General features: G+C 40.0%; 1 protein-coding gene across 1 annotated transcript in view; it reads left to right on the top strand.

Annotated features, from left to right (window-relative positions):
* The window catches only part of LOC120065707 (chemokine-like protein TAFA-1), a 271,320-nt gene that overhangs the window by 26,419 nt on the left and 226,368 nt on the right, over positions 1–18,533 (top strand). The window lies entirely within an intron of this gene.

Here is an 18,533-nt window from a genome sequence, read left to right as displayed (position 1 = left end):
GCCACCTCCCTCCGAGTCAGAGTGCTTCAAGCTGTTTCTGACAGAGGAGCTGGTGGGAGACATAGTGGAGGAGACCAATCGCTATGCCTTGGATCTACAGGAAAAGAGAGAGCCTCAGGGAAAGTAGACCACCTGACGGGAGAGAGAAAGATCAAACCAGACTGTGTACGGATATGGCGGACATGATAAACAACTTTGTGGCAGGCGCTCGGGAAACCACCAAGTGGTATAAGAAGTTATTTTTCAATCTGATTGACACTGTTGTCCTCAATGGCCACATAGTTCACCACCAGCTAACCAGTGAGATCTGAACAAGGTCTTTTTGTAATTGGACGCACAGTTCAACATACAAATCAAATGCAGTTCCATTATGCAATTGTATTGACAATATCTCAACCACCTTCCCACTCCCTCATCATCCTCTCCACTCACTCATCTTCCCTGCTCCCTCTCCAAATAGTATGTTGCTACAGTGGCTCCTCCTTTAAAAGTTGTGTCATACTGCGGCACACCTTGCGGGCTGCTGCAGCATTCTGTGGCACGTTATCTATTTGGCCATTCTTTCTGTTAATGCAAGTTATTGCTAGTTTAACCACCAGAGGGCATCTTTGAGAAGCATTTGATAGTGTTCTGTATTGGCATTAGCAGAGAATTTAAAACCTTTTTTATAAACTCAGGACCCTGTATTTCAAAGATAATTCGTAAAAATCCAAATAACTACACAGACCTTCATTGTAAAGGGTTTAGACACTGTTTCCTATGCTTGTTCAATGAACCATAAACAATTAATCAACATGAACCTGTGGAACGGTCGTTAAGACACTAACAGCTTACAGACGGTAGGCAATTATGGTCACAGTTATGAAAACTTAGGATACTAAAGAGGCCTTTCTACTGACTCTGAAAAACACCAAAAGAAAGATGCCCAGGGTCCCTGCTCATCTGCGTGAACGTGCCTTAGGCATGCTGCAAGGAAGCATGAGGACTGCAGATGTGGCCAGGGCAATAAATTGCAATGTCCGTACTGTGAGACGCCTAAGACAGCGCTACAGGGAGACATGACGGACAGCTAATCGTCCTCGTAGTGGCAGACCACGTGTAACAACACCTGCACAGGATCGGTACATCCGAACATCACACCTGCGTGACAGGTACAGGATGGCAACAACAACTGCCCGAGTTACACCAGGAACGCACAATCCCTTGGTGGAAGAGTGGGGTATCATCTCACAGCAAGATCTGGCAAATCTGGTGACGTCCATGAGGAGGACATGCACTGCAGTACTTAATGCAGCTGGTGGCCACACCAGATACTGACTGTTCCATTTGATTTTGACCCCCCCTTTGTTCAGGGATACATTTTTCCATTTCTGTTAGTCACATGACTGTGGAACTTGTTCAGTTTATGTCTCAGTTGTTGAATTTTGTTATGTTCATACAAATATTTAAACATGTTAAGTTTGCTGAAAATAAATGCAGTTGACAGTGAGAGGACGTTTCTTTTTTTGCTGAGTTTAAAAACATAGTATATGGGATTGAGTTGAAGAAATTTTTCTGAATTAATTTGATTAATATTATGGTGTTTCTATTCAGAGAAAAACAAAAAACAAAACCCTCTGTCACGTTCCTGACCTGTTTTCTCTTGTTTTTGTATGTGTTTAGTTGGTCAGGGCGTGAGTTGGGGTGGGCATTCTATGTTATGTGTTTCTATGTTTAGGTTCATTGTCATTTAGCCTGATATGGTTCTCAATCAGGGACAGGTGTTTTACGTTTCCTCTGATTGAGAACCATATTAAGGTAGGTTGTTCACACTGTTTGTTTGTGGGTGGTTGTCTTCCGTGTCTGTGTCTGTGCACCACACGGGACTGTTTCGTTTGTTCGTTCGTTTGTGTAGTCTGTACCTGTTCATGCGTTCTTCGTGTATATGTAAGTTCTCTAGTTCAGGTCTGTCTACATCGTTTATTTGTTTTGTAGTTTGTTGAAGTATTTTCGTGTTTCGTCTTTACTTTAATAAATATCATCATGTCGTATAACAACGCTGCGCTTTGGTCCAATCCCTACTCCTCCTCTTCGGACGAAGAGGAGGAGGACAACCGTTACACCCTCAGGGTTTCCGTTAGGATGGAACGGAAAATATGGCGCTGTGCAACGGGAGGAAGGAGTAGGCTGTCCTTGTAAATAAGAATTTGTTCTTAACTGACTTGCCTAGTTAAATAATGGTTACACTAATAGTTTAACATTTCTGCACCTTAATTTTCTAATTGTTGTCTGACCAATACCCAAATAGAGATTAAGTGAAAATAAAAATCTTTGATTTATCAAGACCAGTCCCCATGCTTGCCTCAGAGCAGCGTGAAACTGTGCTAAAATAGTTGTAGGCTTTTGCTTCTAACTTCAATATGCTCTTTAACTTCTTCGGGATAGAGGGCAGCATTTTCACTTTTGGATAAATAGCATGCCCAATTTCAACTTCCTTCTACTTATCCCCAGAATTTAAGATATGCATATTATTAGTAGATTTGGATAGAAAACACTCTGAAGTTTCTAAAACTGTTTGAATCATGTCTGTGAGTATAACAGAACTTATGTAGCAGGCGAAACCCCGAGGACTAACCATTCAGTTTTTTTTTTTTTGAGGTCACTGTCTGTTCAATGAGCTTTCATTGGGATACTAGATTTATAATGGACTTGTTTGCAGTTCCTATCGCTTCCACTGGATGTCACCAGTCTTTGGAAATTGGTTGAGGTTATTCCTTTGTGCAATGAAGAAGTACCGCCATCTTGAATCAGAGTACCGTTATGTCTACTGTTTGAGAGTTGCGCAAGACTAGAAAAGTAGCGTTAGTTTGTTGTCCTCCTGTATTGAAAACAGATAGACCCGTCTTCAATTTGATCGATTATTAACCTGTTGAGGACAGAGGGCGCTGTTTTCACTTTGGGGGAAAATCGTGCCCAATTTAAACGGCCTCGTACTCAATTCTTGCTCGTACAATATGCATATTATTATTACTATTGGATAGAAAACACTCTCTAGTTTCTAAAACCGTTTGAATTATATCTGTGAGTAAAACAGAACTCCTTTTGCAGCAAACTTCCTGACAGGAAGTGGAAAATCTGAAATCGATGCACTGTTCTAGGGCCTGCCTATTAAAGTCCTTGATATTTATTAGTTTAGATGCACTTCATACGTCTTCCACTAGATGTCGACAAGCAGTGAGAGAAGAAATTGAGTGTGTAACTTGATCTGGGCTCGAATAATAGCTCTTGGCATGACGTGTCACCAGTTTCCTGTTTTCTGGAGAGCGCGAGAAGGGACCTGGATTTGCCTTCTGATAAGCTGTCGTTATGGACGACTAATATCTCCGGCTTTGATTTTATTTGATACATGTGACAATATCATCGTAAAGTATATTTTTTCAATATAGTTTAATCAGATTATTGAATTTTTTTCGGGAGTTTTGCCGTGTTCCGTTCTCTGAGTTTGTTGACGATGGAGAGATTCGCGCTACTTGGCAAGTGTGCTTGCTAAATCGAGAGGGAAAAAGGCCGTTCTAAAACCAAACAACGATTGTTCTGGACAAAGGACCCCTTGTACAACATTCTGATGGAAGATCAGCAAAAGTAGGACCCATTTTATGATGCTATTTCATATATCTGTTGAACATGTTGTACTAGTCGTTTGCGCCCAGATTTTGGGTACTCTCTCGCTATACCTAAGCTGGATGTCGTAATGAAGTTATTTTTAGAATTCTAACACGGCGATTGCATTAAGAACTAGTGTATCTATCATTTCCTTTACAACATGTATTTTTTAGTTATGTTTATGAATAGTTATTTGGTCAGAATATGTGTGTCAGAAAAATATCCGGACGTTGTGGGAAAAAGATGCTACGTTAGCACAATGTATAACCACTGATTTCAGCTCTAAATATGCACATTTTCGAACAAAACATAAGTGTATGTATAACCTGATGTTATAGGACTGTCATCTGATGAAGCTTATCAAGGTTAGTCAAAAATTATATATCTTTTGCTGGTTTATTCGCTATCGCTAACGTGCCTATTGCTATCGCTAACGTGCCTTGATGAATGAATGCGGTAGTGTGGTAGGCTATTGTAGTAAGCTAATATAATGCTATATTGTGTTTTCGCTGTAAAACACTTAAAAAATCGGAAATATTGGCTGGATTCACAAGATGTTTGTCTTTAATTTGCTGTACACCATCGATTTTTCAGAAATGTTTTATGATGAGTATTTAGGTATTTGACGTTGGTGTCTGTAATTACTCTGGCTGCTTCGGTCCTATTTGTGACGGTAGCTGTGATGGTAGCTGCAATGTAAAACTGATTTATACCTCAAATATGCACATTTTTCGAACAAAACATAGATTTATTGTATAACATGTTATAAGACTGTCATCTGATGAAGTTGTTTCTTGGTTAGTTTGGTTGGTTCTTGGTTAGTTAGGTTGGCTTTGTGCATGCTACCTGTGCTGTGAAAAATGTCTGTCCTTTTTTGTATTTGGTGGTGAGCTAACATAAATATATGTGGTGTTTTCGCTGTAAAACATTTTAAAAATCGGACATGTTGACTGGATTCACAAGATGTGTATCTTTCATTTGCTGTATTGGACTTGTTAATGTGTGAAAGTTAAATATTTCTAAAAAATATCTTTTGAATTTCGCGCTCTGCCTTTTCAGTGGAATGTGGGAGGAGTTCCGCTAGCGGAACGCCAGAGCCAGACAGGTTATCGTTTAAAAATACCTAACGTTGTATTACAAAAGTAGTTTGAAATGTTTTGGCAAAGTTTACCGTTAACTTTTGAGATATTTTGTAGTGACGTTGCGCAAATTGGAAGCTGTTTTTTTCTGGATCAAACGCGCCAAATAAATGGACATTTTGGATATATATGGACAGAATTAATCGAACAAAAGGACCATTTGTGATGTTTACGGGACATATTGGAGTGCCAACAAAAGAAGCTTGTCAAAGGTAAGGCATGATTTATATTTTATTTCTCCGTTTTGTGTTGCGCCTGCAGGGTTGAAATATGCTACACTCTCTTTGTTTACTGTTGTGCTATCATCAGATAATAGCATCTTATGCTTTCCCCGTAAATCCTTTTTGAAATCAGACATGTTGGCTGGATTCACAACATGTGTAGCTTTAATTTGGTGTCATTCATGTGTGATTTCATGAAAGATTGATTTTTATAGTAATATATTTGAATTTTGCGCGCTACAATTTTTCTTGATTTTGGCCAAGTGGGACGCTACCACCCCACATATCCCAGAGAAGTTAAATAAATAAGACCTACACCATTTTTAACAGCACATTACTCAACACTAGTGAGACCCATTTCCCCTATGGTAGGCCTACAGTATATCAAAAAACATATTTTTCAATGACGTGACTCTCCGCCAATGTCACGCCCTGACCTTAGTGAGCCTTTTTATGTCTCTATTTTGGTTTGGTCAGGGTTTGGTCAGGGTGTGATTTGGGTGGGCATTCTATGTTCTTTATTTCTAGGTTTTGTATTTCTTTGTTTCTGGCCGAGTGTGGTTCTCAATCAGAGGCAGCTGTCTATCGTTGTCTCTGATTGGGGATCATACTTAGGCAGCCCTTTTCCCTCCTTCTGTGTGGGATCTTGTTCTTTGATTGTGTGCAGGGAGTTTGCACATCGAAGCTGGTTGGTCGTTGTATTCTTTATTGTTTTGTCCTTTCAAAGTTTCACTTCGTTATTAAAGTATGTGGAACTCAAAGAATGCTGCGCCTTCCGACGACACCAGTTACAGCCAAAAATTACATTTAGAGGACTTAAATTAAAATCTCAGGGGCATTTTCCGCCAGCATCTGTGAGAATATCTAAGGGGCTTTTATATGATTCTAAATTAATAAATAATTATAATCGCTTTGTTTACAAGAAACACTCTTTTGGAAATTTCGTTTTCATTTAACCTAGAGTGAGCGATTAAAAAGGCAATTCTTGTACATGGTGAGACATTCTCACTAATTTGTAAAAAAAAAAAAAAAAAAAAAAAAGCCAGTTTGTTATTTAGAATATTTATTTCTGGAGAAACCTAACTTTATTATTTATCTGACATCACTTGCTTATATTCATGAAGATGATGAGCGATCGGTAAAGGCAATCTGTAATCTGCTCACATCACAGCACGACATCAACATCGCTCTAATTACAGTCAAGACAGTTGAAAGAAAGTTGAAGAAACTTGCGTGGACTTTTGGAAATGCTCGGTAAGAAATGTTTTATATATACAGTGGCTTGCGAAAGTATTCATCCCCCTTGGCATATTACCTATTTTGTTGCCTTACAATCTGGAACTAAAATGGATTTTTGGGGGTTTGTAACATTTATTTTATATTGTGAAACAAACATGAAATAACACAACAAAACTGAAAACTTGAGCATTCATAACTATTCACCCCCCCAAAGTCAATACTTTGTAGAGCCACCTTTTGCAGCAATTACAGCTGCAAGTCTCTTGGGGTATGTCTCTATAAGCTTGGCACATCTAGCCACTGGGATTTTTGCCCATTCTTCAAGGCAAAACTTCTCCAGCTCCTTCAAGTTGAATGGGTTCTGCTGGAGTACAGCAATTTTTAAGTCATACCACAGATTCTCAAATGGATTGAGGTTTGGGCTTTGACTAGGCCATTCCAATACTTATTTTCCACCATAATTTTCAAATAAATTCATTAAAAATCCTACAATGTGATTTTCTGGATTTCTTTTTCTCATTTTGTCTGTCATAGTTGAAGTGTACCTATGATGAAAATTACAGGCCTCTCTCATCTTTTTAAGTGGGAGAACTTGCACAATTGGTGGCTGACTAAATACTTTTTTGCCCCACTGTATATGTTTCGCCTTAAAACACTAGAGTGTTGCTTTAGCAGTATGCTTAGGGTCATTGTCCTGCTGGAAGGTGAACCTCTGTCCCAGTCTCCAATCTCTGGAAGACTGAAACAGGTTTCCCTCAAGAATTTCTCTGTATTTAGCGCCATCCATCCTTCCTTCAATTCTGACCAGTTTCCCAGTCCCTGCCGATGGAAAAACATCCTCACAGCATGATGCTGCTACCACCATGCTTCACTGTGGGGATGGTGTTCTCAGGGTGATGGGAGGTTTTGGGTTTGCGCCAGACATAGCGTTTTCCTTGATGTCCAAAAAGCTACATTTTAATCTCATCTGACCAGAGTACCTTCTTCCATATGTTTGGGGAGTCTCCCACATGCCTTTTGGTGAACACCAAACGTGTTTGCTTATTTTTTTCTTTAAGCAATGGCTTTTTTCTGGAAACTCTTCCATAAAGTCCAGCTCTGTGGAGTGTACAGCTTAAAGTGGTCCTATGGACAGATACTCAAATCTCTTTGCAGCTCCTTCAGGGTTATCTTTGGTCTCTTTGTTGCCTCTCTAATTAATTTCCTCCTTGCCTGGTCCATGAGTTTTGGTGGGTGTGGTGGTTTGTTGTGGTTTGTTGTGGTGCCATATTCTTTTGGTGCTCCGTGGGATGTTCAAAGTTTTGGATCTTTTTTTATAACCCAACCCTGATCTGTACTTCTCCACAACTTTGCTCCTGACCTGTTTGGAGAGCTCCTTGGTCTTCATGGTGCCGCTTGCTTGGTGGTGCCCCTTGCTTAGTGGAGTTGCTGACTCTGGGGCCTTTCAGAACAGCTGTATATATACTGAGATCGTGTGACCGATCATGTGACACTTAGATTGCACACAGGTGGACTTTATTTAACTAACTATGTGACTTCTGAAGGTAATTGGTTGCACCAGATTTTATTTAGGGGCTTCAGGGGGTGAATACCCCAAAGGGGGTGAATACATATGCACACACCACTTTTCCGTTTTTTTATATTTTTTTCATTTTACTTTACCAATTTTGACTCTTTTGTTTATGTCCATTACATGAAATCTAAATAAAAATCAATTTAAATTACAGGTTGTAAATCAACAAAATAGGGAAAACGCCAAGGGGGATGAATACTTTTGCATATACCGTATATATATATCTTTTTTATTTTTTTCAATTACCAGAACATTAACCATGTGTGTTCCCTTGTTTTTTACTGTGCTGTAGTTTCAACCCAATGATTCGTCTGACAAACAAAGAACTTTGCGTCCAGCAGGCCCAGGCATGGATCAAAGCTTGCGAGACATTCAATAATGTCAGACGAGTCAACCTTGTCCCTTGAGCAATTTGCTCAAAATTGCTTTAGAAAAAAAGGAAAAAGATCAAGCAAGCCAAGTCCCAAACATCCGCTCAAACTCCATGTGTGGGGGGCAATTTCTCGCCAGGGACCAGGCCCATATTAGATTTTTTTAATGGTAAGTTTGGCTATTTACAAAGCAAAAGGTACATAAAATATTGTAGCTTACACCTCACGGACTGTTTTGTGTTCCACAATAATTCACTCTTGCCTCCTTTTTCAGGTATCATGGCTCGAGATTTCTTTGAGGAAGAAATCATCAAGAGATATGCTGGACCCTATGTCAGAGAGGTGTTTCTGGGTACACATCGTTTCTTTCAAAGTAGGATTATAGCAATGTTTTGTTACGTTTAGGCCTATTTACATGTATATTATTGTACCTAATTTTGGCTGTTAGGCTAATTGTATTTTTTTCTTCTCCAAATGCAGTAAATGACCCGAAACACACTGCCGCCCGGGTTTGTATTGCAAATGAGGGCATAAACTGGGTCAAGACGCCAGCAAGTAGACCAGTAAGTTGACCTTTATATAGTAAAATAAAGGTTAAATATATATATTTTTTATAAATAAAAGACCTACAACACCTTCGGTGGGCGTACAGTGTATCTAAAAATATTTTTTTCATCTCTACATGTAGGTCTCCTGATTTAAACCTGATCAAACTTGTTTGGCATCAACTGAAAACATTAATTCGTAACTCTGCCAAGCCGACGGGCAAAGATGATCTGGTCAAGGCCATCAAGATGTTTTGGCTAGAGATATTGACGATACAACAATGCAACAAATACATTGATCGTCTCAGCAAGGTTTTACCTGTGGACGTGGAGCTGGGTGGAAGTGTTAATATAAACATCCACATTTGAATGTCTTTTTTCTTGTTATTTTATTTTATTAACGAGAGCATAAAGATGTTGATGAAGAAATACTGTACTGCTGTTTTGAGTTAGAAATGTAACACTTTAGAGTACGTAAGCATCGAATACATTGCAAGTTGAGGGATTTTCACAACAGTAGCCTCGTTATAAAAAGTCTATTGTCCTGCTAATAGGAAACATTTACATGATGGGCTACACCTGCTGCAGTTGTGATGTCTTCACTATTATTCTACAATGTAGAAAATAGTAAGAATATAGAAAAATCCTGGAATGAGTAGGTGTGTCCAAACCTTTGGCTGGGACTTGCTTAATTAATTTGATTAAAATTATGGTGTTTCTATTCCATGAAAAACGAAAAACCCTCTGGCTTTCTGTTAGGATGGAAGGGAAAATATGGCGCTGTACAACGTGACAGTCGGCAGTACAGTACTGGGCTATTTAGCTAAAAATCCCTGTGTCGTGTGGAAGGGAGACCGGTTGCAATTGTATGTAGGCCTAATAAAAAAAATCCTACTTCTATTAGGCTGTTAAGTCTCATAGCCAACCTCAGCCAGTTAAGTTATTTTATATAAGACTAGGCTCTGAAGAAAAAGACTCCAGTTAAGCCCTCTTGTTGTTTGTAAAGTCAAATAAAAATGAAGATTATTGTTGAAATGAATTGCTCAACTGGTGTAGGTTTTCTCCATCTGTTGGTGTGCAACCTTGCATAACAAGTTAGCTATATTTTCAGCACAGGCCACTGTTATTGATTGCGCTTGTTTTTAAAATTTTACCTATATTTAACTAGGCAAGTCAGGTAAGATTTTTTAAAATTTACAATGAAGACATACAACGGCCAAACCCGGATGACGCTGGGCCAATTGTGCGCCGCCCTATGTCACTCCCAATCACGGTCGGATGTGATACAGCCTGAATTTGAACGAGGGACTGTAAAGCCTCTTCCACCGAGAAGCAGTGCCTTATAACGCTGCGCCACTCAGGAACCATGACCAATACAGTTGAAGTCGGAAGTTTACATACACCTTAGCCAAATACATTTAAACTCAGTTTTTCACAATCCCTGACATTTAATCCCAGTAAAAATTCCCTGTTTTAGGTCAGTTAGGATCACCACTTTATTTTAAGAATTTGAAATGTCAGAATGATAGCAGAGAGAATTATTTATTTCAGCTTTTATTTCTTTCATCACATTCTTAGTGGGTCAGAAGTTTATATACACTCAATTAGTATTTGGTAGCATTGCCTTTAAATTGTTTAACTTGGGTCAAACGTTTCGGGTAGCCTTCCACAAGCTTCCCACAGTAGGTTGGGTGAATTTTGGCCCATTCCTCCTGACAGAGCTGGTGTAACTGAGTCAGGTTTTGTAGGCCTCCTTGCTCGCACACACTTTTTCAGTTCTGACAACAACATTTCTATAGGATTAAGGTCAGGGCTTTGTGGTGGCCACTCCAATACCTTGACTTTGTTGTCCTTAAGCCATTTGCCACAACTTTGGAAGTATGCTTGGGGTCCTTGTCCATTTGGAAGACCCATTTGCGACAAAGCTTTAACTTCCTGACTAATGTCTTGAGATGTTGCTTCAATATATCCACATAATTTTCTTTCCTCATGATGCCATCTATTTTGTGAAGTGCACCAGTCCCTCCAGCAAAGCACCCCCACAACATGATGCTGCCACTACCGTGTTTCACGGTTGGGATGGTGTTCTTTGGCTTGCAAGCCTCCCCCTTTTTCCTCCAAACATAATGATGGTCATTATGGCCAAACAATTCTATTTTTGTTTCATCAGACCAGAGGACATTTCTCCAAAAAGTACGATCTTTGTCCCCGTGTGCAGTTGTAACCCGTAGTCTGACTTTTATTATAGTTATAGTTTTGGAGCAGTCGCTTCTTTCTTGCTGAGCGGCCTTACAGGTTATGTCGATATAGGACTCGTTTTACTGTAGATATAGATACATTTGTGCATGTTTCCTCCAGCATCTTCACAAGGTCCTTTGCTGTTGTTCTGGGATTGATTTGCACTTTCCGCACCAAAGTACGTTCAACTCTAGGAGACAGAACGTGTCTCCTGCCTGAGCGGTATGACGGCTGCGTGGTCCCATGGTGTTTATATTTGCATATTATTGTTTGTACAGATGGACGTGGTACCTTCAGGCATTTGGAAATTGCTCCCAAGGATTAACCAGACTTGTGGAGGTCTACAATTTTTTCTGAGGTCTTGGCTGATTTATTTTGGTTTTCCCATTATGTCAAACAAAGAGGCACTGAGTTTGAAGGTAGGTCTTTAAATACATCCACAGGTCTCCAATTGACTCAAATGATGTCAATTAGCCTATCCGAAGCTTCTAAAGCCATGACATCATTTTCTGGAATTTTCCAAGCTGTTTAAAGGCACAGTCAACTTAGTGTATGTAAACTTCCGACCCACTAGAATTGTGATACAGTGAATTATAAGTTAAATAATCTATCTGTAAACAATTGTTGTAAAAATGACTTGTGTCATGCACAAAGTAGATGTCCTAACCAACTTGCCAAAACTATAGTTTGTTAACAAGAAATTTGTGGAGTGGTCGAAATACGAGTTTTAATGACTCCAACCTAAGTGTATGTAAACTTCCGACTTCACCTGTATATATATTTTTTCCAGAACATTAACCGTGTGTAGGTAGATACGTGTGTAGGCAGATGTGGAAAGATAGATACAAACGATTTGTTGCAAGTTGGGGAGGTGGGAAGGGGGGTTCACCACACCTAGCTCAAGTTGGGGAGGGGGGGTTCACACCTAGCTCATCCTGCTACACTTCTGAAAAACTAATAATAATACGTTTCCCCCTTTCCACATGTCAAACATTCCAATTGATAAAGTGTTTTTAGCCACAATCGGCCACAACCCCAATTAATACATCTGGGCACAGTCGATAGCGTGCTGGACTTTGGGCTAGAATGTTGAGGGTTCGAAACCTGCTCCCTGCTTATTTCTTTACATCATTATGCCGGTCTCAGAGCAAATAGCCTGGATTGTTACTCCAATCACGTTCCTGCTCTCTTGCACACGTCATTCTCCACCTGAGTGGCTCGCTTGTGGGCGTGCTGGCAGGATGTACTGTGTTTTATTCTGTAAATATGAATTACAAATCAGCATTTACTTAAACCATGTTTCTAGTCTATTGCATAGTTACAATGTGTAATCATTGATGTCCCAGGAGCAGGAGTGGTAAACAATGTTGATGTGTATAATTGTAATACATACAGTCGTGGCCAAAAGTTTTGAGAATGACACTAATATTAATTTTCACAAAGTCTGCTGCCTCAGTGTCTTTAGATATTTTTGTCAGATGTTACTATGGAATACTGAAGTACAATACAAGCATTTCATAAGTGTCAAAGGCTTTCATAGACAATTATATGAAGTTGATGCAAAGAGTCAATATTTGCAGTGTTGACCCTTCTTTTTCAAGACCTTTGCAAATCTTTGCAACTCCAAAAATTTCTGGGCCACATCCTGACTGATGGCAGCCCATTCTTGCATAATCGATACTTGGAGTTTGTCAGAATTTGTGGGGTTTTGTTTGTCTACCCGCCTCTTGAGGATTGACCACAAGTTCTCAATGGGATTAAGGTCTGGGGAGTTTCCTGACCATGGACCAAAAATATTAATGTTTTGTTCCCCGAGCCACTTAGTTATCACTTTTGCCGTATGGCAAGGTGCTCCATCATGCTGGAAAAGGCATTGTTCGTCACCAAACTGTTCCTGGATGGTTGGGAGAAGTTGCTCTCGGAGGATGTGTTGGTACTATTCTTTATTCATGGCTGTGTTCTTAGGCAAAATTGTGAGTGAGCCCACAAATTGTGAGTGAGCCCACCTTGGCTGAGAAGCAACCCTACACATGAATGGTCTCAGGATGCTTTACTGTTGGCATGACACAGGACTGATGGTAGCTCTCACCTTGTCTTCTCCGGACAAGCTTTTTTCCGGATGCCCCAAACAATCGGAAAGGGGATTTATCAAAGAAAATGACTTTACCCCGGTCCTCAGCAGTCCAATCTCTGTACCTTTTGCAGAATATCAGTCTGTCCCTGATGTTTTTCCTGGAGTGGCTTCTTTGCTGCCCTTCTTGACACCAGGCCATTCTCCAAAAGTCTTCGCCTCACTGTGCGTGCAGATGCACTCACACCTGCCTGCTGCCATTCCTGAGCAAGCTCTGTACTGGTGGTGCCCCGATCCCGCAGCTGAATCAACTTTAGGAGACGGTCCTGGCGCCTGCTGGACTTTCTTTGGTGCCCTGAAGCCTTCTTCACAACAATTGAACCGCTCTCCTTTACGTTCTTGATGATCCGATAAATGGTTGATTTAGGTGCAATCTTACTGGCAGCAATATCCTTGTCTGTGAAGCCCTTTTTGTGCAAAGCAATGATGACGGCACGTGTTTCCTTTCAGGTAACCATGGATGACAGAGAAAGAACAATGATTCCAAGCACCACCTTCCTTTTGAAGCTTCCAGTCTGTTATTCGAACTCAATCAGCATGCCAGAGTGATCTCCAGCCTTGTCCTCGTCAACACTCACACCTGTGTTAATAACGAGAGAATCACTGACATGATGTCAGCTGGTCCTTTTGTGGCAGGGCTGAAATGCAGTGGAAATGTTTTTTGGGATTCAGTTCATTTGCATGGCAAAGAGTGACTTTGCAATTAATTGCAAATCATCTGATCACTCTTCATAACATTCTGGAGTATATGCAAATTGCCATCATACAAACTGAGGCAGCAGACTTTGTGAAAATGTATATTTGTGTCATTCTCAAAACTTTTTGCCACGACTGTACATGCAAAGATACATCATCATTCAAAGAATGGAGTTTGGATGATGCTGTCGTTTGCACAATCGTTTGTCTCTACATTAGTTAACATATTCCTCTCAATTGTAGAGTACATTTTTTGCTTGACTCGTTATGACATTATAATTACTTAAATTAGCTTCCACCGTAATGTTTTGTCAGCCATCTTTGCTGAAGAAAGTCACCAGGGATGGGTGGCTCGCGTCAAATTCGTCATTGGAACCACTCGATATGATTGGTCATATAAAAACCTGGAGCCCCAAATGCATGATGAGTGCTCTAACTCCCCCTTGCGGTGGTCTGGAGCAATGAAGCCGTGACACTGGGTACCTCTAAGTCCCGTGGTGTAAGCTTGCAACTTTTACAGTAGGAACCACTGTAGAACACAAAAGCTGTCCTCCAGTCTTTGGCACGAAAGATGTCCAGTTCCAGTTATGGTGTTGGCAAGTTATGTGGGTGTGGTTTCTGAAAGTACAGAATAAACAGAAATTATTAGTAATTATAATAAAATATCAGGATATAGCAATAAAACAATGTTACAAATAACATAACTGAAGAGTTCCACAAGGAGGCAATGAATACATAGGCCAATGCAATGGTCATGATAAGGCCAGGGCAGCTTCAAAGGATACAACACAATTTAATACTTCTTTGATGCCATTAGCATTGTTTTACAGAACTATTAGAAAAATGTAACTATATAAGCACAACACAATAAGTATAACACAATAAAGGTTATGAAATTAGTACCTCGCGTGTCCGTGGTTATAAAGGAATACACACACAATACATTATGCTCCATACATACATATGGTGTGCTACAGTAGAAATTACATAAAACTATATAAAAATGGTATTATGATAAGGTAATAGGCATTTACTTTGATTAGAACCCACACAGTAATTATTAGTAAGGAAAACAACAATGAAGGTGTAACGGTGTTCCTCCTCCTCTTCATACGAAGAGGAGGAGTAGTGATTCGACCAACGTGCAGCGGGTTGTGAATACATAATGATTTATTAGAAACAAAACGACGAAACATGAAATAACACTTAGAAATACAAAATAACAAAACGAACTAAACAGACCTGGACTACGAACTTATATACAACGAAGAACGAACGAACAAGTACTGATTACAAACAAAACGAACTCACGATACAGTCCCGTATGGTGCAACAAACACTGACACAGGAAACAATCACCCACAAACAAACAGTGAGAACAACCTACCTTAATATGACTCTCAATCAGAGGAAACGTCAAACACCTGCCTCTAATTGAGAGCCATACCAGGCAACCCAAAACCAACATAGAAACAGAAAACATAGACTGCCCACCCAAAACTCACGCCCTGACCAATAAACACATACCAAACAACAGAAAACAGGTCAGGAACGTGACAGAAGGCAATGCGCCAGCCAGTAAATGCTCCAGAGGGAAAGGTTCGGGCAGGTTCTGTTCTGAGTGGAGATGAGCAAATGTCTGTATAAATGACCTGAGGAAACACTGGTAGAGTGCTTGGGCTCTCATCAAAGAGAAAAGTAGGTCAGGTTCATCTAGCTAATCCTCACCTTAGATTAGCATAGCATGCCTTATACATAAATTGTCCACCACAGTGAAATGGGCTACTTCTATGTGAATTCATGAGGAGGTGGAACGCACTTTATTTCAAATTGTTGTTAGAAAATCATTCAAATGTGACAAACACAGCCTATAGATAATTAGCAGGCAGCATGCCTTGGTTTGAGTGCAGCACAGGTTAACTGCTAACTGTTGCATAACAATTGCATTTTGGAACACTGAGTGAATTCGGACGTCCCATGCATAAGAAAACTCATGCTGGGGGGACCGTAAGAGATATTTGAAACTCATCCGTGAAAAGGTTAAACTGAAAGAATAGTGATAAAGAAAATAAAAAGTACTGCTCAGCCCAGTGCTTGTGGTTTAGCAAGTACCAGAGCGAAATTGGAGCAGGAGAGAAGACTGACACCAATTTTTTATCTACTCGAATTACACTCTGCTCCTCGCTCCACACTCGCCCACTTACATGCTCTGGTATTAAAAATTAGCCCTGCTTTAGGCTAACAAAGAACTGTCAATGAATAATCATGTCAATGGATGGAATCAGTGAATTAATGGCTGCGGCAACTATTACACGGTCTGACAAGCTGCATAACAAATGAGGCCTAATTAGACAAAAGAACAATTACGTCATTCAAACAAGATTTTTTATTTTATTTTACTAGGCAAGTCAGTTAAAAGCCCTAACCCGGACAATGCTTGGCCAATTTTGCGGCGCACTATGGGACTCCCAATCACAGCCAGTTGTGATACAGCCTGGAATTGAACCAGGATCTGTAGTGATGCCTCTAGTACTGAGATGCAGTTCCTTAGACCACTGCGCCACTCAGGAGGTGTTCAAACAACTTATTATCTCATTTGAACAACATAGTATCTCGTTTGAACAACTTAATTCAAACAAGATACTAAATTGTTTGGATGAGAAAATTCCAAGAGTTAACTTTTTTTTTTGCCTTGGGCTTCAGGGCTTCCATACGGAAATACACACACATGCAGATATTTTCCCTAACCCTAACCTTAACCTTAAACCTAACCCTAAACTTAAGCCTAACCCTAACTCCTAACCCTAAACCTAATTGTAACCCTAACCCTAACCCCTAATCAAAAATAGTACCTGGGAAATGTCCCTAAGAGAAAGAATTTTCCTTGTTTTACTATCCTTGTGGGGACTTTTGTTGATTTCTGGCACCCATGAGTATAGTAATAGTAGCCCCTTCCTTGTTTTATTATCCTTGTGGGGACTTTTGCTGATTTCCGGTACCCTCGAGGATAGTAATGCAAGCTCCTCCCACCCATTCCATAGTGGAATGGTTTTCCCTTATGAGGTTACAGCAGGCATGGTTCGTCAATGCAATTCTCATGGGCTAAGAAAAATATACTTCCACATCCCTTTAAAATCAAACAAAAGCACTTCTTTAGTGGCTCTAATGTAATTGCCTGGCGATGAGAATCAAAAAATAAACTGACACAAATCTAATTAGAAACATCAATTTCAGAGCGTGCCGTCTATCATGGCAGTCTTTTTCCCGGCTCGAACACCCAAAGCCTTTAATCTGGTTCCACATTGGGTTATAATTGCTATGAAAACTGGAGGCTTTACTTGAGAGCTCATTGGTGAGGTCTCTCACTCTCTATCAAGAAATAACTGCCCAATCATTCCTATACAGAACACCACTCTCTCTCACCCTTGCCTTTTCTCTCTCCCCTCCTCCCTCCCCTCCCCCATCCTGCCCTCCTTCCCTCCATCTCCTCGTCTCTATCTGCCCCTCAGACGATTTGTCATGGATCAGATGTGACAATTTGTCATGGATTAGTGCACTTAAATGTCTGTGTGATAGTGGAAGCAGTCACTGGAAAAGCTTAGGAATTCTATTACAATGCTTTTTATGGCTGGCGGGGGGAAGGGACTAGGGATGGAGGTTGAATTGGCACTTTATATGAGCTTCATACCATTTTTGTTCTTGTATGACACAGAAGCGCTGACTCATCTGGAAGAGAGTCCACTTGGAGGAGGTGGTATCGTTGAAGTAGCACTAGATTGGAAAAGTAGAGTGAATACATACTGTATGTACTGCACGATCGTAATTTGATCACCCTGTTGCAGAAGGACATTAACTTCAGGCTAGGGTCTATTTTTCTCCACTTCCTGTCTGACTGACGTGCCCAAAGTAAACTGCCTGTTGCTCTGGCCCTGGAGCCATGATATGCATATAATTGGTACCATTGGATAGACAACACTTTGAAGTTTGTAGACATGTTAAAATAATGTATAATACTATAACACAATTGATATGGTAGGAGAAAATCCAAAGAAAAACAAACCAGATTTTTTTTTGAGAGCCCATGCTCTTTCAATAGAAAGCTATGGGTCCTATGCAATTCCAGCTCCCAGATTGCAATTCCTATGGCTTCCAATAGATGTCAACAGTCTTTGTTCAAGGTTTCAGGCTTGTTTCTTCCCAAACGAGGAAGAATATTGAGTTTTGGTACAGGGAGTCAGAGTTGGAAATCAGTCTGTGCGCGTGCGATGAAGAGGTTTAGCTTGTCTATTGATCATACTTCTTTCCGTATGAAATATTATAGTTTAATTACATTTTAGGGTACCTGAGGATGAAATAGAAATGTATTTTGACTTGTTTTAACAAAGTTTAGCGGTAGCTTTTTGGATTCCTTTCTCTGCATGTTGAACGAGTGGATTACTCAAATCAATGGCGCCAACTAAACAGACTTTTTGGGATATAAAGAAGTATTTTAACTAACAAAACAACCATGCATGTTGTAGCTGGGACCCTTGGGATTGCAAATCAGAGTAAGATTTTCAAAAAGTAAGTGAATATTTAATCGCTATTTGTGCTTTTATGAAGCCTTCTGCCGGTTGAAAAATATTTTGATATAGGGAGCCATTCTCAAACAACCGCATGGCATGCTTTTGCTGTAAAGTCTATTGTATATTGGACAATGCAGTTATATTAACAAGAATTGAAGCTTTTAACCGATATA

Source organism: Salvelinus namaycush, chromosome 20 (assembly GCF_016432855.1).
Source record: "Salvelinus namaycush isolate Seneca chromosome 20, SaNama_1.0, whole genome shotgun sequence".
In the NCBI taxonomy this organism is placed as follows: Eukaryota; Metazoa; Chordata; class Actinopteri; order Salmoniformes; family Salmonidae; genus Salvelinus; species Salvelinus namaycush.
The sequence above is the reverse complement of the archived record's forward strand: the minus strand, read 5'-3'. Positions and strand labels throughout refer to the sequence as shown.